This window comes from Sebastes umbrosus, chromosome 20 (genome assembly GCF_015220745.1).
Source record: "Sebastes umbrosus isolate fSebUmb1 chromosome 20, fSebUmb1.pri, whole genome shotgun sequence".
In the NCBI taxonomy this organism is placed as follows: Eukaryota; Metazoa; Chordata; class Actinopteri; order Perciformes; family Sebastidae; genus Sebastes; species Sebastes umbrosus.
This window is the reverse complement of record NC_051288.1, coordinates 11,072,499-11,099,185: the sequence shown is the minus strand read 5'-3', so window position 1 is coordinate 11,099,185 and position 26,687 is coordinate 11,072,499. Positions and strand designations below refer to the sequence as shown.

The 26,687-nt window shown below is 43.8% G+C and overlaps 1 protein-coding gene across 6 annotated transcripts in view; it reads left to right on the top strand.

Moving 5' to 3' along the window:
• The window catches only part of raraa (retinoic acid receptor, alpha a), a 167,180-nt gene that overhangs the window by 41,567 nt on the left and 98,926 nt on the right, over window positions 1–26,687 (top strand). For 4 of the 6 annotated variants that reach the window (XM_037754390.1, XM_037754389.1, XM_037754387.1 and 1 more), the window contains one exon: window positions 4,659–4,781. The exons of the other annotated variants lie outside the window; for them this stretch is intronic. The gene's annotated coding sequence lies outside the window, so the exon portion shown is untranslated. The remainder of the gene's footprint in view (window positions 1–4,658; window positions 4,782–26,687) is intronic. 6 annotated transcript variants of the gene reach the window in all.

Genomic DNA, 26,687 nt, shown 5'->3' with positions numbered 1-26,687 from the left:
CAGAATTAGATTTTGGTGGATTGTTTAGACGGAATAACAGAAAGTTTACGAGCAGGCCGCCATGTTGTTTCCTGTTTGAAAAGGCAAGCAGAAAACCACGCACCAATCAGGTGCATTCCACGATCAGGTGCGTCACCGCTTGAACGGCCAGTTGAGTGAAGCGGCGCGTCCGCTAGTGTCATCGCCGGACCTGGTGGACATGTACCGCTACATTTAAAATTACTGTGTGTGGAGTTTGCATGTTCTCCCTGTGTTAGCGTGGGTTTTCTCCGGGTTCTCAGGTTTCCTCCCACAGTCCAAAGACATGCAGGTTAGGTTGATTGTTAACTCCAAATGTCCTGTAGGTGTGAATGTGAGGGTGAATGGTTGTCTGTCTTTATGTGTCAGCCCTGCGATAGTCTGGCGTCCTGTCCAGGGTGTACTACGCCTTCGCCCAATGTCAGCTGGGATCGGCTCCAGCCCCCCCGCGACCCTGAAGAGGTTAAGCAGTTACAGATAATGGATGGATGGACATGACCACTGACTATTTGTATAACAATTTAGCCACAAATTCAGACTGACCATACACGATTAAGCCATATACTCGGTTTTGACCGAGTCTTGTTGTAAAGAAGCCTAAACCATAATGGTTGTTAATACAGTAAAGGACAGTTTGTTTATTAATTTTAACACTTGCCTTTCTTTTCTCTTCTGAATACGTTTGGCTGACCTTGAGTTTTTTTTTTAAAAAGCTTTATAATCGTCTGACTGCTCGTGTTTTTGCCTCGTCTGACTCCTTTATAGTGATGTGGCCGCGTTCCCGGAGCAGAACAAATTAACTTGGTGAATACAATGTTATTATTACCCATATAAATAGCAGCCAAATCTATGAAAATAGGACCCAAGTTGTAATAAACTGGAATTACCCTTTAAATTAAATTAATTTGAGCGCTCCTCGTTTTCTTATAGAGACAAGCCCCTAGAGCTCCACCTCTGAGGCGCCACACCGCTCATCTGAAGGCTCATTCACTTTGATGTTTATTTAATTTATCTGACCTTTTAATTTAACCGCGCATGTCAGATCCTTCTCTGCTACCTGGGCTGATGACAGTGTGCTCACCCTGTGTGTGTGTGTGTGTGTGTGTGTTGTGGTCAAATGGTTTCAGCTGTAGGAAAGTGTCGCTGTGTGTGTGTGTGTGTGTGTGTTTGCGTGTTTGCGTGTGTGTGTGTGTGTGTGTGTGTTTGTGTGTGTGTGTGTGTGTGTGTTCCCACAGGGGTTATCACGGTTGAGTGAATGTTGGCTCGCGGACAGTAGCGCTGATCATATTTGATGATGGAAATACATACCTCAGAGGATTGTGTGTGTGTGTGTTTATGTGTGTTTACAAAGGCAGAGCAATGGCAGGCGGATCAAGGAGGTCATAATAACCCTGGTTGTGTCACCGGCTGGCATTAGTCTCTCTGTCGCTGTTTGTTTGTCTCTTTTTTTCTGCTCAATCTACCGTTCTTGTACCACAACGTCTCATCTCCAGTTTTCCTTATTCACCTGTTCTTTCTTGTCATTTCCCATTTCCTTTAGGCGATCTACGTACAGTCCATCATTCCCCATCTCTTCATTATACTCTACTTGTCTTCTCCCTGCCTCTGTGTTTAGTGTCCTCATTGTCCCCCTCTCTCTGTTACTCTTTATCTCTTTTCATCTCTGTTAATCCCTCCATCTCTCCCCAGTCTGGATCTTGGCATTTAGGCCTCTAATTGAGCTGGCGTCACTTTGAAAACTTCATGAAGCGGGAACAGCAGAGAATCCCGTCATTGTTTTCTGTGCCCAGCTCTCAGACAGAGAGAGAGAGAGAGAGAGAGAGAGAGAGAGTGGGCAGGGCAGCTGCTCTGTGTGTGTGTGTGTGAGAGTTTTAGAAATAGAAACTATGATAGATTTTGCAGTTTTATGAATGTGCATTTCATGTTTATTTGTATTTTGCTTGTGTGTGTGTCACAACGTACCCATAATAACCATTATAAACAGACAATTGAGAGGATTTCTCTGTTTTATATCATTATGACTTGAGTAGGGCTGACCCGAATGCTTCAAAGCTTCGACCACTTTACGGCAGTGTGACGTTAACTTCTCGTCACCATCTTTCGGGTCCTATCGCACACTCTCACGCTCCATCCCTCCCTGGCGGAGAGAGAGGGCACAGCGAGCACTTTGGCCACAGCCCCGGGAAGCACTTTCCAAGCCGACCTAGAGCTGGTCACGGCGCACCGCCTCGTATGCGGTACTCCCGAGGGTTTAACGAGGGTCTTAGTACAATACGTACGGAAACAACGTAACACAAGTACGGAAAACACGTCACAAACGTCACTACAAAACACGGCACTAACGTAACTCACAAAACAAAACACCTGGTTAAAAGTCCTGTGTTTGTTGGATCAATCCACCTCCCTTCCCGCCTGCCATAATCAGTCTTTCTCGCATTGTATTCTAGGTCACTAGCTCTGAGCGTTTGGCTCTTTTGCATTATCGTGTCATTCATACGCCTTTTCGTGTGAACGGGCTGTTTTATGACCTATTATCGATTTAATAGAAATGGTTAGTTGCAGCCCTAAACGACTGATTTGCTATTTTCTATGAGTGTTTTATGTGAAACAGTCACGAGTCGGCTCACGCCCAGTCTATTTCCTTGGAATAATTCAAATGATGTGTTTAAAATTTTCATCCGCAGCAGCAGATTTAATTTTGATTTCTCAGCTGACACATCATCCCCTCCCCCCCGTTCCCAAAAAGTGAAATGAAGCAATAGCCTGCTCCTTTTCCAAAATGTGTTTGACAGCTACTTCGGCTCTCCCCACTAACAAATCCCAGCACACACACACACACACACACACACACATACACACACACACACATACACACACGCACAAATACCTTGGAACAAATCCCTGGCTAGCTCCAGAGTGCTGCAGAGGTACTGATCAATCAGGGCGAGGTTGTGTGGTCTCCTTTTTTTGTGTGATGCAGCACATAGTTGTAATCTTCACCTTTCACTTTCTGCCTGCAAGACCCTGGGGCATAGAGTGTGTGTGAGTGTGAGAGAGAGAGAGAGAGAGAGAGAGAGAGGGAGGTTGCTGTACTTGGGACTCTCACTCTTTCAATGAGTTTGCTTTTTTCAGGTGGAAAGAACGAGTGTGTGAGTGAGAGAGAGAGGAAGATGGAGAGAGAGAAATGGTCATCGAGTTGCAAACGAAAAGAGAACCCACTGCAGGATGCCCTACAGGCAACTACGTGCACACACACACACACGCACACACAGAAAAAAACTGATGGAAAAAAACTGAAATGTGAAGCAGTGGCAGGCAGCACACATCAGCACATACAGTAAGAGACATACACACACTGACATGTACACCGATCTGTGTGTGTGTGTGTGTGTGTGTGTGTGTGTGTGTGTGTGTGTGTGTGTGTGTGTGTACATGTCTTTGTTCTGTCTGGCTGTCCTCTTGGCACGTAAATCATAATGGATCTCATTATCCAGCTGGGATGGCTTGGTGGGGCCTGTCTGGCGGGAGATGATAGCTGGATGGCTGAGGGGCTGCCACCACACACGCACACACACACACACACACACACACACACACACACACACACACACACACCCCCACGCACACATGCAAACTCAGCTTTATCCATGTATGCATGCTGTTTAGCTCGCATAGCTACTGTAGGAGCATATACGTTTCATTCTCATTCATATCATCAACACACACATGCACACACACACACACATGTTTGCAGCCCATCCAGACACAATGGACATTAGCGGCTCAGCTTGCCGTCAGACAGAAGGGGAAGTGATGCAGAGCAGAGGGAGGGATGAAAAATGGAACTTATCCTCTTACTCCCTCTCTCTAGTCATCTCCCCCCCCACCCTCTCTCCTCCTCCTCTTCCTCCTTTTCTTTCTGTCTCCCTCCTCATCTCCTATCTGTCACTTGCTTGGAGGACACCGGCAGATGTCGGTTTGTCCCTCGAGGTGAGCGGGGGGCTTGTGCTGCCTCCTCATCACACCGTAGTCTCCCACATAGGACGCAAGCAAATCATGAATCACGCGTAGTACAGGCCACGCGGAAGACATCGGTTGCGAGGTGGAGAAAAGAAAGAAAAAAAAAAACGTCCCAGTAAATCACTTGTTTTGTACACATACACACGCCGGCTGCAGCCGTTCGGTATCCGAGCAGTGCTGGCTTTTTACACTGTGAATACAGGCGGAGCAGTTGGTTGCTCGTAACACGGTTAGGGCCTACACCATTTGTCTGGACATGACCATTACCCAAGCCAATTACTGGCTGGTGTACAGGCGACTCGCCAACAACCTAATGTTTTCCCGTCATGCCTCCAAAACCCCCTCCCCTTACAAACACACACAAGCAGAAAGAGGGGCTAAGAGGGGGGCGGGTATGGATAGAGAGGAAGGATGGAGAGCCTGGGGCAAAACCTCCACCCCACCCCACCCCACCCGACTGACTGACTGATACAGCTAATAAACTTTCATTTAAGCTAATGTTCCCCTTTTTTCCTGTTTTCTCTCCCCTCCATTCCTTTCTCTCTCTCTCTCTCTCCTTCCTTACCTTTTTGCTCTCTATTTTCCACCCTCCATCTCTCTCTATATATTTTCTGCTCCAGATTAAAGGCTCGTCCGAGCAATCGATGCGGGCAGTCCACCAGCCGGAAGCCCAGTTGGCCGAACAGCGCACCACTCAATCAGTCTGAACAGCAACACAAAGGGGCTGCTGGCGAGCAACAGAGGTAGAGACACACTCTCTATGTGCAGGCAGTAGATCCTGGACTAGATTCATTTCATAAATCATATACACACACACAGCGCAAACAGCAGTAAACGTGATTCACTGAGTTTTATGTATCAAAACAAAGCCGACTGAATCAACAACAACACATCATCTTTAAAATAGCAATGGAGCTCACGTCTCCTCGCCACTGCCAACCCTTCTATCTCTGAATACTCTAGGTGCTGTGCTAATTAAACTTTCAGACAAAGCAACTGCTTATGTTGTTCTACTATATTTATAGCAGCTTCAATGGGCTTTGTCTGAGACCACATTCGGCAGAGTGTGTGTTCATGTGTGGTTTCCCCCGCACTGGTTAAGGTGTCAGTACGTGTCGGCAATGGACATGCTCTGTACAACCACACTGCTCGCAGTTGTTGCTGTGCTTTCACCGCTTTGCTTGTGCTGCAGCAGCAGACGCAGTATGTCTGTTTGTCTGTGCAGTGACTCAATTTGAAGATTTGTGTCGCGTGTCGTTGCATTGTGTATCTTTGTTAGTACTAATGTGTATGTGAGGCCATTTTTTTCCTTCCCGATACCGATTCCGATACCTGAACTTGCATATCGGCCGAAACTGTTTACCAATCTGATACCAGTGTGGTAAAAAAACAAAATATAGATCTTTTTTAGGGCTGTCAAAGTTAACGCAATAATAACGCGTTAATGCAAATTAGTTTTAACGCCACTAATTTCTTTAACGCAGTAACGCAACTTGCGAGTTTCCCCTTTACAGACATGTCCACTTTATGATAATCACATGCAGTTTGGGGCAAGACATAGTCAAGTCAGCACACTGACACACTGACAACTCCTATGATTTGAGCATACTTTTTATGCTAAATGCAGTACCTGTGAGGGTTTCTGGACAATATTTGTCATTGTTTTGTGTTGTTCATTAATTCCCAATAATAAATATGTAAATACATTTAAATAAAGAAAATTTACCCACTCCCATATTGATAAGAGTATTAAAAAATCTCCCTTTAAGGTACATTTTGAACAGATAAAAAATGTAAATAATTTGTGAATAATCGCAATTAGCTATTTTAATCGATTGACAGCCCTAAAATTGTTATTTTTTAACAGCTGTATGCAACCAATCTTGTATGGATGTGATATGCTACCATTGTTGTATGGCCTGGCTCAGGTTAAACCCTTTGTAAAACATGAACAAATACAGAGAATGAATGCCATAGAACCTTATTTTATTATCTGGTTTGACAGATTTTCCAGTGTAAAATATTGCCAAATAGCTGACATTTTGCTGGCTCTGACTAACGTTACATCCTACGCTAGCACCTGCCCGATCAGCACTGCGCATGCGCGACTCTCAACGGAGAAGAGAAAGAAGCAAGGTGGCTCACTCAGCACATGCGCAGTACCGATCGAGCAGGATGTAGTGAGTGACACGTGTTGTTGTTGTTGTTGTTTCTGTGAAGCGTAAATGAGCTGATGAATGATATGATACTGGATATCGGATCGGTGCATAGATTCGCATACTCAACGATACCCGATCCAGCATTTTAGGCCGTATCAGAGGTTTTTCTGATACAGGTATCGGTAGTGGGACAACTCAAGTAGAAATGGGTTTCTACTCTTGGTCACGATATCAGCTGAAAGACCAGTACCTTGGTTTTCTCTCCCATTCAGTACCTGCGATACAAGTTAGCCAGAACAGTATTTTAACTTCATATTTACTTAGGTTTTTAGGGTTTACCATATCTAAAGTGAACAGTAGTTTTTATGGCTGCAATTAACGAGTTCATGGTCGATGTCAGAAAATAGTGAAAATGCCCATCATAATACCCCAAACCCCGGAGTAATGTCTTCAAATGATGTCCAAAACCCAAAGGTACTCGATTTACAATAATATTTAACAGAGAAAATCTGCAAAACATTTCATTTAAAACTGATTGATCATATATTAAAATTGTTAATTGTTGATTAAGTTTGCCCAATAATCAAGCAATAGTTTCAGCATTGTACTTTTTGCAGCGTGGTACATTCAGGACACAAAACATAAACGGCAAACATCAGCTGCCAAGCATGTCTGGGATACAGTGTGCCCAATTACACCAATGTTCCCTTAATACGGTACTACAGTATTTATAGACGCTGTACACTGTTTAGTTCTATCTGGTGCAACACCTTTAAAGCTAATTTTAAAGTTCAACATTTTTGTCAAAAAGGGGAGCTTAAACACAATTAACATTGATTTCCTACCTTAATCTGATAATAATTGGTTCCTCGAGACCTGCGTTTTTTAAAAATGCGCTCGAGTGTCTAAACAAGAACATCCTGAGCCTCGCTAATTGAAATCATCTCTTCATGTGCCACAAGTCAGGAGCCATTAAGACAGATTAGGCCCCAATGAACAGTAATCCTCGGCAAATCAGGGTCATCAGATGGCATGGACGGTCTGAGGAGAAAAATCCCTCTGCACATGCTCTCTCAGCAGAGGTGTGTTGTCAAGGAGCGAGTGGCCTCGGCGTGGCTGTTAAGTACACTATCTGGCTCACTCCTGTCAAGGACCTTTGGTCGCTTTTGATATGTGAAAGGAGAGTGTTTTATCTGTTGAGTGTACAACAGCCTGAAGTGCAATTGCCTCGTTTCCCTCCTTTATCCACCGAACTACAGGCGAACACACACCTCCGACACTTCATGTACCCTTTTTCTCTCTCTGTCTCCAAATTGCCTTTGATGATTAAAGTGAGCAAAGAGAAGTGTTACTGAAAGAGGGGGAGAGAAATCTCCTGGGTGTACATTAAAGCTTCAGTAGGCAACACGTGTTTTGCATCATTGGGCAAAAACTCCATAATAACCTTTCAGCATATTGTAATTCAAGTGTTCTGAGAGAAAACTAGACTTCTGTGCCTCAGGCCTTAAAAAAATCTGATGAGAGACTTTGACCAATCACAAGTCATTTCAGAGAGAGAGCGTTCCTATTGGCTGTGCTCCGGCTGGTGGGCGGTGCTTGGTATTTCCTCAACTGATCTGAACATGGTTGCCGGGTCACAAACTTTCTCATTTTACAGCTAAACAGTACACTACAAGATGTTTCTGAAAACATTTGAGGTGAGAAATAGGCATTACAGTAACAGAATATTGATTCATATTTGATCAGCTCTGCCTAGTTTGACCGTTTGATTGGAGTTTGCGAGTGATTGACAGCTGCCTCCATTGAATGAACAGCCAATAGGAGCGCTCTCTGATTGGCCAAAGTCTCCCGTCACGGGCTAGATTGTTTAAAGCCTGAAAGCAGAGCCATGAAGAGGTTCAGAAGTCCAGTTTTCTCTCAGAACACTTGAATTACAATATGCTGAAAGGTTGTTATGGAATTTTTGCCCAATGATGCAAAAACATTCTGCTAACTGCAGCTTTAATGTATGGTTTGTTTTCATGTATTTCTGTATCCAGATTTCTTCCCTACAACCTACATGTTTAGCTGAGCCGGATTTCTATGATATGAGCAACCTGAATCCACAAAGGTGCACCCCTGCTGTGCGCTCATCCTTCCGGAGGTGTAGGGCCCTATAGGTGTGCTACAGTAGGCGAGGCAGACAGTCTTAGTATTTTATAATAAGACGGGCAATAACAATAAATCCTACAGGCTAATCACCCACTCGCCACTCTTCTTCTTCTTCTCCCAACCACCAAACCCAGAGCGATGCAGCATTACCCCGCTGCCGCCTTCAATTACGCCATTCATCATGCGTCTTATCTGGCCGCCGGTTTGATTGAGTGTGCAGTGGGAGGCGTCGCGTTCTCCTCAGCAGTGTGTGTGTGTTGGAGTTGTTGACAGAAATGGAAAACTGCATTTGGGGGGGAGGTGTGGGCGTGTGGCGGCGGGTGTATATGGGATGTATTGGGATGTATGAGTGTGTGAAATGCAGTGAGGGAGTGTGTGTGTGTGTGTGTGTGTGTGCGCGGCAGATCTACAGGAGTGTATAAATCAAACCAGATGATCGTCCCCCACTCTGATCCGCTCTGTCTCAGCAAGCACATTTCTCTTTTTCCCCCTCCTACTGTCCCTGTACTTCCTTCCTTCCCTCTTTCTCCCCTCCTCCTCCTCCTCCTCTTCTTCTTCTCCTCTGGAACAGATTTGTCTGGGGGCCCCTGTCTAATCTCCAGCAGTGCCGGGTGTTGGGAGACGGGCGACAAATTTTAATAAGCAACTGGGCGCTGTAATTTAGCGGCCTGGGAGGGAGATTAGGCTGATTGATGCCGGGCTCGTCTAATGGTCCAGCCTACGGCTCCCGGCCCAAATTGGTGGTAATGAAAGTTTTGTGCAAATTGAGACGGAGGAAAATAAGGCATCCTCTCATCTTCCCCTCAACTCTCTCTATCTTCATTCGATCTTTGTATTCTGTTTCTGTCCTTCCTGTTCATTTTCTCCTCTGCTCCCTCAATCTTTTTCACAAGGTGTGTCTTTCTCTCCGTCTCCGTCTATCACATCCTCTCTCTTTCTTTTCTTTATCTATTCCTCTCTCTTTCAGGCTCATCTCTGTCTTCCTTTTTCATGCCCGCCGCTCGCTCTGCCTCGTTACCAAAATCGATTTTGTCCCTCATCTGCCGTCTCTCCCTTTCTCTGTTTTATAGCTTTTTTTCTGACACTCCTGAGTCTGTCCCTACTCAACTCCATCTAGTAGTTTATTTACTTTCACTCACACCCTCATTTGCCACCCTCCCTCCTCCTTTCTTGGCCATGCCCGTAGGAGATTTATGTGCGTGTGTTTGTGTGCAGATGGGTCGGGAGGTGTTGTCTGAGTCGCTCCTGTGTTGTCAGAACAAATTCATCCAGATCTACAGGGAGATGGCACGACAACGCTGATGACCGTCTCCCTCTACCTCCACCTCTCTTTCCTCCTCTGTCTGTTTCTCTTTCTCTCTCTCTCTCCCCTGATTTTTCTCTTCAACCCACCAAATGACTTTCAGCTGGTCTGAAACTCTGACAGGCTCCGTCTGTCGTGTATTATTAGGCCATGGAGATTTCCAGGCCACTTTTCAGGATATTGGCGAATGCGTGTCAGTGTCCAGCACCTTGTCCCGCTGGCAGACTCTGCATTATTCCATATATTTGTCAGAATGTTTTATGATATTACAAATTCCAGTAAGTTATACCAAGCAAATCCCAGTTAGATGGCTGAATTACAGTTTGTAATAAATAAATGCACTCCTGCTTTCTGTTCCTATAACAGCAGTTTGCTTTGAATAAATAGAAGAATAACAATGATAGCTTCTGTGGCATCAGAAAAAAAGAATGCCAGCTACAGAAACACACATTTTATAAACATAAAAGGATAAAAAATGCTCCGAGGTTTTGACGAGGAAAACTGGCATGGTGATTTTCAAAGGGGTCCGTTGACCTCTGACCACAAGATATGTGAATGAATAATGTGTTCTATGGGTATCCATTATTCCCGCCTATTCTAAAATGGTATGCTTTAATATTTCTGCATACTAGGGTCCCCAAACATTCTTGGAATTGCATAAATTGGGTATCACTGTAAAGCCGATATTCTTGTGGATCCAGTGAGCCCAACTTTATTCATGTGTGATGATGTTAGTCCCCATAGTAGCCATTTCACTGTAGTGAGACAATTTTTTTTAATTTCACAGTATAAAATGACCTGTGGTGACCTCTAGGATAATCACAGCCTCATGAAACTTTACTGCCACAAACTACAGACCTAGAGCATTCAGAAGATGGATGGCTTTTTTTGACAATAAGTTGGTTTCTGAGCAGTTTTCATAACAGAAGTGCTCAACATCCAATCGCCCAAAAATGCAATCCTTACAGAAATCTCCAAATGTCAGAAGTTTTTGATCCCAAATCACAGCATGACTTTTTCTATGGTGTTCCTCAAGATCTTGGTGTCTTAATGTGGTATTTTGGAAAGATTATTGATAATTTTTTTATCAATTCTCGAGTGGTAAAAAATGGTTAAATCTGTGTAACAAATGGTATCAACCCAAAAATTGCTGCAATAACTTATGAGACTTACTTCGATCATAATGTTCTAAGCCCTTACAAACATTCACAATGTATTTTAATTCATTCATTCTAAAAAAAGACAAAAACGGGTCTATGGTGATGAGGGGTGGAGTGGAAAAGGTTAAATAAATGCATTGCTGCTCTCTGTTCCTGTAACAGCAGTTTGATCTGAATAAATAAAACAATGACAGTTTCTGTAGCATCAGAGAAAACCGTGCCGGCTACATAAACACACATTTTATAAACATAAAATTTATGTAAGAAGACTTAATATCATAATAAGATACTCTGTTATGGGGGCAGCTCTAATCCAGTGGTAATAGAAGACCACAGTACAGTATGTTACATTTGATATTGTGACTGTTATAAAATCCCCTGAGAATGGATGTAATGGAATAAACATAGGATTTCTGGCCCTCTAGGAGTTAAGCTTGTGACGTGACTGAGTGTACATGTACATTTTGGCGCATCTATACAGTCACACATTTCCCACGTGATGTGAGTGGGTGTGTATGTGTGTAAGCCAGCTATCCAGCTCCTGTTCCTCAACAACAGAGCGACTGTCTTCCGGCACTTTTCAGTCCCCCTTTCTCTTAACTCCCACGCAGCCCTCTACAGTACTCGTGGTATTTTATTTATTATTTTTTTTTAAAAGACGATACCGCTGAACTCGTCCTCCTCCTCCTCTCTCGCTGCCACCTTGAGTTATGCACTGATCTATCATTAATAGCTTCATTAGCATTTTTCTCCCTCTGAGGTGCTTGTGTATATAGTTCAGATGGCGGCGCGGATGCTCACATCATTAAACAAGCGAACATACTGAATTCTCTCTGTGACAAAAGCGGAGGTGGGTAGGAGGAGGTAATAACGCCAATACACTTGGAGAGTTCCCAGCATAAAGTGTGTCCCCAAATAAGCACTCCCTCCGCTGTTCCCCCCTCAAGGCCTCCTATAAAGTGCGTTTCCTCACTCATATTGCACAACCAGTGTCCTTTTGCAATATCCTGGACAAATGTGAAGAAGAATCTGCACTCCCAACCAAAGCTAGAGAGAAAACTAGCGAGGCGACCGGTTTGATGCTCAGCGGCAAAGATGCAGCAGAGTCGGGCAGCTCAGCCCGTAAATGAGTGGCAACCGTCTGTGAAGTTTATCTTGGCAAGAGGCGGCCCCTTGTTGATTGCTCACCAAAGTCTGTGGTTGGGATCCCAGACAACACAATATAATCTTGCTTCCCGAGCCCCAGTAAGTGCCTAAATGCGGTGTGGTTGAAGAGCTGGTGTGGGTAATTTCAGATTGGATGTGGCGTCCCTCCATGGGAGCTGTTAAGGCTTTGTAAGGTTCACACTCGGCCGGCCAAAGTGGTTTGTCGGAGTTGATTGTTTATTTTTCTTGGTGGGGGAGAGAGCGAGAGAGGGGGAGGTTTGTATGTACGAGATGGATGACGGAAACACCGAATGCGGCTTGGACTGTAAACTCGTGGGAATTCTTAGTTCCTGGTTTCCTTTTTACAGTTTTGTAGCTTGTTTAAAACATCCGGTGGTCAGGCGTGCAGTAATTTGGCTCTGCTCAGCACATTGCACAAGTTTTTATGCAGGCCTCTAGCTGTTTCTTGGAGAGGCGGTAAGCCAGGGCCATTTTAATAAATAAACCCTCGGGACACCAAGAACAATGGATAATGCTTGGCTGCTCCCTTTTCTACTTTCTCTCCTCGCTGGATTTGAATTCAGCACGGTTTTGTTTGAAGGTTTTTTAAAGATATGGAGGGATCGCTTTGATTATCTACCTCCTACGATGCAGCCTAGTGGAGGGGCAATAATGCAGGAAACCAAGAGCGTATGAATAGCCTCTGTTTGCTGAATGCTCTCCTCCCACCTCATAGTTTTATGGCGGATGATGCTGTGAGGTATTAAACGGGCTGACGGAGCGCTTTGATGTTCGAGTTCCCCTTCATATGATCGTGGGATATGCCTGATAGTATGGGTAGTAGGGGAGGAGGGGGTTTGTGTGTTCCTCTTCGGGGGGAAAATGAGGGGTGGAGGAGGGAAGGAGCCAGGCGAGGTGCTGATGGGAAAGAGACGAATGGCGTGCCAGTGTCAGAAGTGGTCATGTGCTGAGGAAAGAGTAGGGGAGAATGAGAGGGAGGATGGAAGGAGGGCTTGACTGATTAACCTGTTTACCTCCCTGAAAATGCTCCGGGCGCCATTCTGATTAAAGTTCAGCCTTTCATCTATCATCGCCGCGGCCGGCTTGAACCTTCAGAGCTGCCGATACCAAACACTGTCAAAACGATCGAGCCCCCAACGTGAGCCGCCGCCACACCCTCCAACAGCCTCTCGACCAGAGGTTTCATTTGCATCTCATCCTTCCTTGTCAGCTCTCGACAGCCCTCGAACCCACCTCCTTATGATTCCCTCTTCTTTCTCTGACTCTTTCCGTCTCACATGCTGAGTTTTGTATGTATGTATTTCTTCATCTACTCCTCCCATTATGCGTCTAAGCTTCTTGCTCTCAAGATTCACTAGGAACACTGCTTGTGTGTCTCAAGACTGTTTCCTCCAGTGACGTGCTTCCCCCAACTCAAGGCTTTTAGCACCTCCAGCATAATACGATTACACCCGTTTGGGGACGCGATATTGTCAACGGCTTTCTAAAAATATCCCTCCAGCAGCACAGTAGCGCTGCGAGTGGACTGTATGCAGCGGCTGGCAGAGGCAGCGCCGCACACAATGTTCTGACCACTCAAGCACAAATGTTAGCCCTTTTAAAAGCTTTTTGCACCGTCATAGACCCAGTGTGTGTTAAGGACAGCCGGATGGGGAAGTAGGAGACAGGGGTTGGCAATTAGGTTCGGCCATGTACCGTAGGGACTTGTGAAGGCATACAGGTGCAGTGGAGGTCCTTCAAGGCAAACAACAGCATCAGTTGTTTCAGCAAAACGCCCAGAAACGGCATGTTTTAGTAACAAAGCCATCTAGCATCCAAATTATGACCATCGGGAGAAAGGGGGGGAAGTTGGGTGACGTTATTATAAAGCCACAAAGTCAGTCAGTGTGGATTGGTGGGACAACAAACCATTGGACATTGAACATGGAAGACAGTTGTTTGTTTCCTGTTTCATACCGAAAGTTATCTTTGGTTTCTTCTAACCAAGCCCACGATCAATCCCTAACGTAAACCAAGTGGATATTATTGTAACCCCAATGACTACGGTCCCCTAAGTTTGAAAAACATAGTAATGCTTACGAAGTCGTGTTCATGCCTAAACCTAACCAGACCTTAACCATTGCAGCATATCCTCACACAATGGTTCATATGATATTTTACGAAAAGTTGTCCCTCGTTTTTTTTCTGCATTTTCCTACGAATGTCCAGCAAAACGTGTAAATTTCCGCTCGTTACATGCATGCAGTCTTTTCAAAATAAACTTCTGTCTTCACAGTAAAAAACTTGGTTAGGTTAAGCCAACAAAACTACTTGGTTATGTTTAGGAAAAGTTCGTGGTTTGGGTTAAAACAACTCTGGAGGTGGCGTAACTTAAGTACGGAAGTTGCGTGACAAATAACTCATAGTTGACTTCTTGTTACCCTTATTTTCCCAGTGTTGCCAAGTGAAAATCCCTTTTGGGGTAGAAATGGTAAAGAAATATAGTCTTGTTTAATAAATAAAGTTAACATCTTTACAAGACATCTAACATCTTTCAAATTTAACATGTTTACTAGACCTCATTTCAGCACCCGGAGCTGTCCATACTTTGACCTGTTAAACTGCCTGTCAAATGGTGCAGAACCAGTTCCAGTGTCAGTTTGCTCTCCATATGGGGGTATTGATTATTGAATGGCAATTTCATGTCATTTTCAATGGGTTTTAAAGGCTTTATGTTCATACAACAAGAATTCTGAAACAAGAAAATTTCTGATTTTAGTGGAGGCTGCCAGACGATTTTGGTGTTGGGCCAGATGGGCAGCTGTTTGCTAACCTCTAGTACAGGATAACACAGGATCCTTTGTGAGCTCATAGTATTCAAGGCACACAAACAACACACATTTGTTATCAAGAACATTAAATTCAAAACATGTACTGTTGGGTTTGCTACCAACAGTAACACTTCACCACCTCTGTTGGACGCCTCCGCTGATGTTCAACCTCAGAAAATGTTGGCCTCCTCGATTCCAGCGCGTTCTCTCCAATACTGATCGTCTTTGATCCCTCTTCTTCCCGCTCCTCCGCGATGGGTAGCAGAAAATTAGGCCAATGCTGTTTGATCATGCTTTCACTCGTTCTCCCAGGGAGCCATTCCAACCATTTTATTTTTTAAAATGCTTCTTTGTTTTTCCCTGTCTCTTTCTCTAAGCCTCTCTCTCTTTATCTTCCACGTTCTGTCTTGCCAGTGAAAGTTGACTGAAAACACATGGGCATTGGCCTGCCCAGTCATGCCTCAACACACGATCCTTGTTGTCAGTCAGTCAGGCCAAAAAAGCAAAACACAACCAGCTTTCACTAAAGCTATGCGTCTTGTTCTGTTTCCAAAATGCCAAGGTTGACATTTGTTTGGCATTTTTAGCAGTTTGTACTACAAGGAATGAATTTGTTGCACATATTTCCTACTGTATAGATATGAGTGGCAGGAGGTTGTATCTTTTTATCTTTCTTTTCCAAGTTAAGTAGATAAGTAGGAAGTATATACCAGCGGTGTGGTCTCAAGTCACATGAGTCTCGGGTCACAAATTTGATTTTAGACTCAACTTGACAAATAAAAAAAAAAAGACTTGCAATTTGGCTTGGACTTTAAAGAGGACCTATTATGCTTTTGTGTGTTTTTTTCACTTTCCTTTAGTGTGTTATATAGTTTTTTTTGTGCATGTAAAAAGTCTGCAAAGTTACAAATACCAAAGTCCACGCCAAAGGGAGTTACTCTCCCCAACAGAAACACTGCTCCTGAGCTTCCTGAAACGCCTCGCTTTAAGTCCTGCCTTTTCTTCCGTAACGTTGTGATATCACCAAGTAACACATTTGCATAATACCTGCCTAGCGGCTAGTTTGGCACGCCCTCAAACAAAGCTAGTTAGAGAGGAGCTGGAGCGGAATCCGAATAGTTTGGTTCGATTGACCAATCACAACACAGGGCCAGCTGACCAATCAGAGCAGACTGGGCTTTTCAGGAGGAGGGGGGCGGGAGCTCAAACGGAGTGTTTCAGACAGAGGGTGAAAAGAGGTGCTGCAGCACAGCCGGTATGAGAAAAAGAAAGTGTTTTTTTGAACATTAAAGCATGTAAACATGTTCTAGTAGAAACCCAGAATACAAGTATGCACCTGAAATTGAGCACAATAGGTCCTCTTTAACACCAGTGACTCGTGACTTCACTTGGACTCGAGCCTTTTGACTTGAAAATACTTGACAGCTTCTTCCAAGCCCAAAGATTACAAAGTATGTTATTTAAAAAGTGTGTGCTTGAAGACGATCGACTGCCCGGTACCGAAGGTAACTCTGACTGCATCGACGTTGGGTTTATTTACTTTTTGAGAGATCCTTTATTGATTTGTTTGTGAAGAGTATTTCCTTGTGGGCAAATAACTGGACTGAACAAACTGAATTTCTATCTTTTGTTGTTTATTGCTGAATCCTTGAAAAGTGGTGTTCTTTTTGTTGAACTCTGGGCTGTTTTTGGTGAATATTATTTGGACCCGCATTTGATTATCTTACACTTAATTCCCCAGATCCACTTTGTTTTTAACCAATCCGACAGCATCCAAGTTGCAGCAGAAAACCATGATGAACTAGCGTTACGTTATTCAGATGTAATTCAGATTTGGCTGAGGATTGGATGGAAAACATCAAGATTTTCACCCGTGTTTTTGTAATTTTTGCTGCATCTGTTTTGTCAAACAAAACAAATGCAGCTCGGTGTTGTTCCATTCTGAGCTGATGAGGACATTTGTACGCGCTTGTGCACATCTGTGTACACAAAATTAGCTTAGGGAGTGCCATTATTGGTCTACAAGGACCCTAACCCTGGGGGCAACAGGAAAGGCTGAGGTGATTTCACTCTGGCACAGACAGCCTATATGGTGTTACAGCAGCCTGTGATGGACTGATTTAATCCTACTGATGGTGCTCATAAGACACAGGAAGAGGGATAGACATGCGTGCGCGTGCACACACACACACACACACACACACACAGTCACCCTTCAGTCATACATGTGGACATAACGGGAAATGTGTGTGTGTGAAAAAGAGAGGTCAGCAGGGCTAACACAGTCCCCTGGCTGTTCTCAAGGTTAATGCGAGACTGACAGCGGCTGCTATTAGCGGCCTTCAGATGGTCTCATCCCCCCTCCCCCTCATATGCGGAGCTGATTCATCCCGGTGGCAGCAGTGCATTAAGATGTAACAGCTTCACTCCCAGGTGTCACTCACCCCTTTAGACAGGGGGGCCTACATCATAATTTTACTTTTCCTATTAACTCCTATTGTCTCCGCCCGACCACGATGGTCCATTAAAGGGATAGGCGCCGCCGTTACCGCCTCGTTCTCAAGCGTCACTCAGCTCTTCCTATATGTCATTATTTCACGTCGTCCCATTGTCTGTTAATTGAAATACCGCAGACATTGTCTATATGGTCCATTAAAGGGACAGGAGCCTTGTTCCTAAGTGTCGCCGCTACTTTGGGCGCTAGCTCATTAATTTTCATAGTCTGTGTTTGACTTACACATGCACAGAGAGGCGGGGCCCGAAGAGAGGGAATAATACCGTCAAGAAGAGACACGCACTCTGGCATGTTGAAGATCACCCAAACCATCCAAAATCTCATTTACATTTTAATTCAAAGACATTAAGCAGATGCTCGTATCAAGTGCAGGTTGGTGTTTAGCATTTTTCGCTCAAGGACGCCTAGGTGAGGAGGGTTGCTCGGTTAAATGAAAACAGACATTTTCTGTTTTCATGGTTAATAGTCACATTTTATTTTTAGTTGCTATGACAGTCAGTGTAGTGTTTTTGGTGATTGCATTACATCTAATGACCAAAGCAGCTTTGTTGGAAAAGGCTGGGGGAAAAAGAAACTACATTGCAGGTGGAAAATGGAAACACAGAGTGAAGTTAAGAACGAATACACCCAACACTTGGGAAAAATCTTTCTCCATGACTAAATGTCTAAAAGCATTGTTTAAGTTTCTTAAAAGTAGGTCATTTAAAAGATACTGAGGAGGACAAATTCTGTGTAAAGTTTTGCCTTAAGGATGGCCCACATTAAAAAAGATCTTTCAAATCTTAACAGATGTTGAAAATGCGAGAGACCCCACACATGACGACATGTTATGTTAAATTTAACAGTTTTGTTCCAACAGTATAGTGTGTGGTGAACAACGGTTTGGCAAAAACAGCACGCCAAACCACACGCTAACAGATTCCATTCATGGACAAGAGTCCCGACTTTCAAAACCGCAAATCTCGTGTGATTAAATGTGACTTTTATGTAAACAAACATGGCGAACGACAGACAGGAAGAATACATTTTTTTTGTACTACTTTGTACAGAAAATTCCCGAAGAAAAAATATGGATGAAGTCATAGAGACACGTTGAACAAAACACTTTTGTTGTTGGCACAAATCAACAAGTTGGTCCTCTACTTCTGAGTCCATCTTAATACTACTTTATGCTTCGCGTTTGCATTAGTCGCCGCCGCCGCCGCCTGCAGGAGAATCAAGACGATGTTGATTCTCCTGCAGTGTGTGCCCGGCATTAAAAAACGTAGCCGATTCCCAAATTAGCAGTACTAAGTATTTGAATGTTGTAAAGGATGATGATAAGCAAGACTGGCAGAGAGTGGAGGGTGTGTGAGTGTGCGTGTGTGTGTGCGCCTGGGTCCATATGAAGAGTGATGATGTTGTTGACTCGCTGTCGGCCGGATGCCAATCAATCAATTAACCAATCAATAGTCATCTGGTGAGCACCTAAGGACACTGGGGGAAATCTCCCAGAAACACTCGAATCAATTACTCTTTGGCCACAGACTCGCGCACAGGTGCAAAAAAAACAAAACACACACACACACTCTCTCATTGGTACAGTTATGTATTTATACTTATGCAGGCTTACATGTCGAAGTCGCCACCTCCTCCCCCCCCCTCTCTTCCACATGCCCAAACGCGCAGGCATCAGATTGCAGTGCCATGGGAAAAAGAAAAATGAGTAAATTCTGTCTTTCCCTTCATTCCTCACCCCCACCCCTTCTCTCTCTTTCTCTCTCCCCTAATGGAAAGCAGCATTCCCTGGCTGCCGTCAGCAGCTATAGCCAGCGACACTATAACGCAGTTAATAGATAGGTCTGGAAGCTTATGGAGCCCATGCATTTTTAAATGGGAGTTTTATGACTCCTGGAGAGCAGGCGAAGGGAAGAGAGGCAGGGATATTCTTGATATTTGTCCCCTTGAATGTGTGTGTGTGCGCCTGAGAGTGTGTCTGTAAGAGAGCAGTGAAGAGGACGAGTAGCACAATCTTCACTGATTTTTCATTTCCCTCCTATTTTTACCACCATCTTTCACTTTAATTCTTTCAAATTCTCTCTTTTTCTTACTTTTTTTAATTAAAGACGGAATATGTACACCGACATGTTCTCATCGTTCTGGTCATGAACTCTGCTACAAAGCAGGATACAAGCTGAATCCATCTGTTGTGTTTTTTTTCCATTTGGACATTGTTATGCATGCTCCCAGATGCCAGATGGATTTATGTGTCATATGTATGCATATATATATATATATATATATATATGTTCTTAATCTTACAGCTTTAGTATTTCTACAATGACCTTTGGGCAACTCAGTCTCACACGCATACACACACACACACAATGTATGTTAGCTTGTGTGTGTGTGTGCCCTAGAGAGGTCATGTTGACCACCACTCGGTAGTGTTCATCTGTGTCTGCTGCTCTGACCCACAAACCCCTGTCCCCACTCCACTGTGTCATATAAACACACATGAATACACACACACAGCCGGCAGTGTGTGCCCCACATACTGCTCTTGTTGGCCTGCTTGTCTTGCTGATGGCGCCGGTCATGAAGCTATGGAAATATGTCTTTTCCCCTCCAGGGGAAGAGTGACATGCAGCGTGAAGCGTCGCTTGCTCAGGGGCTTTAAATGCAGACGCCGACACCACAACGGGTCAGCAGCAGCAGCAGCAGCAGCAGCGCTGGATCATGCTGCCATCTGACATGTGTCCACACATGGAGGATAGCTGGTGATCACACAGCTGCATCCCATATTGATATGTCGGGGGAGAAACATCCCTGAATTACTGCAGTCTGCTGATACTGGTCTGTTTTTCTAGTAGTTGACATGTTGTCGCTCACATTCCCACACAAACGCCAGTGAGCTGCGGTCTCTCTGAGCACTTAAAGCTTTGACCTTGAAGTGTTTAAAATGTTGATGATGCAGCTCTCAGTCATTGAAAGTGACTGAAAGCATTGCCTGAAGGCTTTATCTATAAAATGTAGTGGCGGCCTATGAGATAGATACTAAGGTATTAACTATTATCCACATCGCTGTGCTGATAGAAAGGAAATATCATACCTGCATGGAGTGGTGCCTACAGTATGAATAGGAGTGGATGGATTGCTATTGTATTGTATTTTAAACACAATGACTATGTTTACATGCACAAAATATTCCGTTTTTTGCCATTTTTCCGAAAAAGACAATATTTTTTACTAGGGATGTCACGATACCAGATATTTAGCAGTCGATACCAATACCAGTGAAATGCCACGATTCTTGATATACTAATTCGATGCCATGGTAAAAAACAAAAGTAAAACAATAAATCCCATGTACTTTCAACATACACTCCTTTACATTTGCATACTTTATTTGTTAGGAAGTTAAACAGGTCATAATTCCCTCTCTATTATCTATTTTATATAGCTATGAAAGCATTTCATTCAAACTGTATTTATTCAAATTTCTCACCGAAAAGCAGATTTTACAAGATTACATTTGAACACATCATAATAACGTTATAATGTAACTCTGCCCAATACTCATTTTTACTGAATAGAGACTGAATGCATCATAATGTAATGCATTGGACCTCCTGTTAAGGTTAGCTGTTAGCTCCACAGGATTGTGCTGTCCAGCGGCTGACCTTTCTTTAGGCCATGCATCTCTGCAAACTGTCGGCTAGTTGCTTTGTGTACAGAGCTGGAATGATAGTGGAATATTGGTGTGTGCATGTAAACATAGTCAGAGAAAGTGGGAACAATCATTGTCAGTGACATTTCTTATTCTTTTCCCAAGCACACTGATATAACTCCTTATCATTTATTATTCTCTACAATACAAAAGGTCAACATTCTACAGATAACTTATCAGGAGGACACAGTGATGTGAATCGTTTGTCGTTATTGTTGCTTGTGTTGGTAACAAAAGGAAATAACAGCGGCATCTCTATACATCGCTGCTCTGCGACGCCACATTCAGACACACTACTGCTCTTAACTGCGTGTATATAAGTGGGTTTTTGTCAGTGAACATTTCACCCTGTTGAAACTCTAAGCCCATAACAACAGTAGTGTTGTGAATGCCATGCTATGAAAAAAATGGGCCACATACTGTAGGTGTCTGTCCTTGGCCTGTCTAGAGCCCCATATCTGGTAAATGGGGTGGGTTATCTCTGGTCTACCTTCTTGCACTAGAGCGCTCCCAGACTGTTGTCGCTGTCAGATGAATATGCACGTGTACACACACACACTGTTACAAACACACTAGATCATTCAAGTAATTGAATTTAGCCTTCTGTAAACAAGACTCTAACAAGCCCTCTGGAAATACAGTGACATTTAGGCTGGTGAGTCAAACCGGCTTCTTTCGTCGCACACGCACACGCACACGCACACAATGCTTAATGCCAACATATTCACAGTTCCACAATTGTGGCCGCAGCACACATAGATTCATGTGTAAACACACTCAAGGACGCTTAATAAACTATTAATTGTCCTTGGTTTTGAACTCTAATAACCTCCTTTGTTTATATACTTAAAAAAGAAAATACTGGTGTTGAGTTGCCTGCAGGAACCGCAGACTGTCCCTTTCTTTAAGAAGGTACACCCGCTCTGACGAGCGTTTGATCCTTCCAGCGGGCGAGCGGCGGCATAAACAGGAAGGGGCCCCGCGCTTTAGTGCGTCACTCGCTCTCATTTCATCGGATCTTCTGTGTTGAAATGTGCCGAAGTGTTTCGCATAACATTGTTAGCCTGATATCCTGGAAAGGTGACACAACCTTATAGGCAGGCGCCCACAAAGACATATGCTGAAGTAGGGATTGCACACACACGCACACACACACATACATATACACATGCACAGTTTATTAGTGTGTGTTGGCTGGAGGGAAAATGAAGCGTCGTCCTGAGCTAGCTGTTTTCTATTCCCTTATGAGAACAGAGTGTGATGTGAAACGTCTTGGTAAAGGTGCACCCATCTATGTTTATGTGTACGGAATATGACAGTTTGACTGTAGATATCCTTTGTGTGTGTGTGTGTGTGTGTGTGTGTGTCAGCGGGTGGGGTGTGTTGAGTCTGTTGGAGTCCTGCTCAGAAATATGGCCTTCATTTGTGCCGGGCCTCTCCCGCTAACTGGAACAGGGTTGGAGGTGGACCGAGGGAGCCACCCCACTGACACACACACACTCGCATACACACAAACACAAGCACAAGCTAATACATGTGCTTTCGCATGGGTTTTCGACACACTCAGTTCCCTTCTCGTGTACAAAACAGTGGATTGTTTTGTTACCAGCCAGTAGAGAAGTGGACTCACAATGATTACTAACTCAATCTTCCATTTACAAATGGCCTCCGCCGTCTGGTTCTCAAGCTAATTTTATTCAACATGGAGATAAACATCATTCACAATGAAGGTTGAGTGGTTCAGTTACATAACGGAGTGCTGCTCTTGCATCTTATTTTTTATGACTTTCTTTTTTAATTACAAAAACTTCCTGATCCTTACTTCTCATATTATTTTATTTTTTTATTATTATTATTAAAATATTTGCTGGTTTTCATTTTCCATCATTATAAACTGAATACATTTGGGTTTTATGACTATTGGTTGGACAAAACAAACAATTTAAATTAGTCAACTTTAGCTTCAGGAAATTGTGATGGACCTGACGATCAATGATTTCCTGACATTTCTTGGACCAAATATTTAATCAATAATGAAAAAGAAAGAAAATAAAACATTAGTTGCAGCCTACATGATCATTTTATTTTATTTTCATAGCTGGGGTTTTTATATTAGCACGCTCAGGTCATCGTCACATTGTAGGCGTGTGCCAGTTTGGATCGGATCGTATATCGAGGATTGAAGGGATGATCGATGATTGTTTTCTCCTTTGCCGGTATTAAGGCAAATTTACTATCAGAACTAAGATGTTTTAAAATAATCTCTAGAATCTGCTCCCTACTGTGCATTTAGAGATGTTCCTGGTGGAGCGGCATGTTCGTCCGCTGAGCCCCATTAATCAGCAATTTTAAATCCTTAGTTACCAACCAGTTTGCAGTCACTTTTCCATGGTTCTGACACCCTGCATCTCTGTTCTCCATATGCCTGCTCATCCAAACTTTGCTCTGCACTCTATAATAGTAGTTATGGATATGATTTGGATTATGATATTAAAGATAAGATCATGTTAAAGTAACACGATGCTGTGATATTACGGCGATCGGATCGCCTCTCTGTGATCTTGAGTAACCTCGATTGGACGATATGAAAATAGAAACAATCGCCCAAATCTCACACATTGTCATACTGTTAAAAACTATTGTAATATGTGTGTAGTATTTTATTCGGTCAGTATTGTTCTGCAAAATGTTTTTGTATAGAGAATCTTATGACGTTGGTTCGTTCCATTCAAAGAGAAGTGTTTTCATCTTGATACTGTAAATAGTCGTCCCCATGTTCTCAGTTCCTCTGTGAGAAAACACAGATGAATCTACAGCACTGCTTTCTCGAACAAATCCAAGAAACTTAATAGCCTGAGGTTTTGTCAGATAGAGCATTAAAGGAGGCAAGTGAAGGAGCCGAGGAAACACAAGGGGTCTGCCAGGACAGTACCAGAGGGCTGGTGAGTGGAAGCAGTGTGTAGCTGTTGGGAAAGAATAACATGCGCTACAGACCCCAGACCGCAGGAGGCATGACTCCCTCACCACCAGGAAACCTCAGGGCTTTCTGCTGCGTGTTCTGTTTGCTCTCACTTTGCTCCTCAGTTAGTCTCCCTGGACCTTCAGCATGTGCTCGTCTTCCTCCCAGATTCACTGTTGCTTTCTATTCCACGCTGTATTGGAGTTTTTTGCCACCTCCTCTCCCAGCGCGTTTCTCTCCCTGTATCTGTATCTGCTCACTTCCTACAGTATGGCCCCCAGTCCAGAGCACACTTTAACTCCCTCTCTGCGATGGCCTGTTACACCACCCCTCCACCCTCCACCCCTCCACCCCTCTCTCTTGGCTCCCTTCCCTCTTTTCTTCCCAGCTCCCTCTTAACCCTCCCCGCTCTCTTCATATTTCATATTAAGCAATCCTTTCCATGGAGCCAGCTGTGTAAACAATAGGGACCGGCCCTCCGTGTTATCTCAGAGCGAGTGAAAAAAAAAAAAAAAAACGCCAGGAAAAACCTGAACACAAGGAGCTCGCCGCACGCCGTCCTCGCCGATGATCTATGGCCCTTTGTCTCTACCGACCTCCTTTGAGCACGAGCGGGACTTTCTGGTGTTGGTTTTTGTGCATGTGTGAGGCCGAGTGTTAAGTGTACGGGGCAGTGTGTTTATGCGGGTGTGGGAGCTTTCTGTTACCATAGCCCCCCTGCAAATATTGACCGAACCGAATAGCTACAGTGAGTGGCTCTAAAGCAAACACCGCGTGTCATGCCCTGCCAGATACGCCTGGAGTTTTGTCACTGACTGCGTTCTCGCCGGAAATAATTTGGCTTGCCTTATCTTCACAAGAACGCCCACTCTACTTCCCCTGATTCATGCTTCTTGAGTTTTGATATTGATGAAGAAAAAGTAATCATCTCAGCCGCGCGACACATAGCTGACCCATATTTAGCAGAAGCACTGGCCCTAGTACTCTTCTATGTATAGGTCTCTAATCTGTCTACCTACACTGTCGGCAGCCTATTTTAACACAGACGTTCTTAGAAGCTGCCGGTGTTCCTGGGATTTAACCGTCTTCATCTGATACTCTTTATTCAAGGGGCGGGTTTGGCGGGCGACTTTAGTTGTAGCTTTTATTGACTTTGGTCGACACAGTTAGTGCGTGTGCATCTGTCATGGTTTGGCTGTGAACGTGTGTTTATGGGACTATATGCATGCATGCGTGCAGGTTGGGCAGATGGTCCAGTTCTGCACGGACAGCCACAGTGTAGCGCTCATTATGTGTGAAGGAAGCAGGCTACCATCTTACCCTCACACACACACACACACTCTCACACACACACATACTGTAGCTCATCCCTGGGTTTATTTTTTGCAGGTGCAGTGCTTGCTGGCATTTGAGATAATTAAAGGCTGACCTTTCTGAGGTGAAGGCAGAAATGTCACACAGCCTGCTTCGCTGACAAGTGGATTCACCCCACAGGGGGCCTTGGCAAAACGGCTGAGTATTCTCACCACCCTCTGGATGTGCACTTAGCACCCTTTAGCCTTCTTGCGCCACACTTTCCTGGCTGTCATTGAGGAGCAGCTCCCGCCTTCCTGCTCTCTCACCCACAACGCATCAGTTCGCTATGAATCGGACCGTCTTGAAGCCACACAGGTGGAAGGAGCACTGAAGTGGAAGTATTTTGCCGGTCAGTTTGTTGTGAGGAGCTTGAATTGATCTTATATTTTACTTATATAAAAGGGATTAAGAAATTATTAAAACATACAGTGTAATCTCTGTTGCATACTAATGGTGTAGAGATGAAATAAATTACTGCGGCTATTTTAGTTTCTTTAGATGCTTGTTTTTATTTGACAAATGTTTGGAAACAGTTGATTTTATCCTTTACTAAGAGCTAGAGAGGGTGACTTACAGTCTCAGTTTTTGCATGGAAACGTGCATGGATACCCGTTTGTGTTTATATCTCGTGGTGGATGACAACGGATCTCGTATCACTACACCTTTGTGCTATTTTAGCATTTGTATTAGACATTTTAAAGCGCTGTAAAATGAGAAGAAGAACTCTAAATCCACCAAAATTAGCGCGTATATTCATGGTTTTTTAAACACGCAAAACCCGCTAAAAATAGGTGATAGACTCCTTTCCCATTACCAGTATGCCCTGCCGTTGCATAGGACTTTCTGGGGTTTTTTCCCCTCGTGTGTCATGTTCAACGTCACAGACGCGTCAGCCAGCACCGGACGCAGGGTTAGTAAACACTGAGAATATTACGGTGGTTATTTCTTTTTTTTTTAATATCTGTTACATATTCATACTCTCTTTCAAACTCTCCAACCAGAGTTGGTGATTTGTTGGAACAGTGGAAAGACTAACAAAGACAGTTTTTGATGAGTTTGAATGTGATGAGTGTGTTTTACGATGATCAGCGTGGTAAAATGACTGTTGTCAGATTGGAGTCTGGTGGCTTTGAGGAGAGAATATTAATTGTAGGTTTTGTTTGTTAATAAATTATAATAGTTGTCCAAATCCCTGTTTATTTGATTTATTATATTCTAGTTTTAAAGATAGAGTAAAGATTCTGACATCATCTGAAACTAGAAAACCTAAGGAATCCATTGGTACCAGCTATGACATAGTATCTTGGGAAGCTAGTATTGCAGCTTAGGAAAAACTGTCTTGGCCATTTTCAAAGGGGTC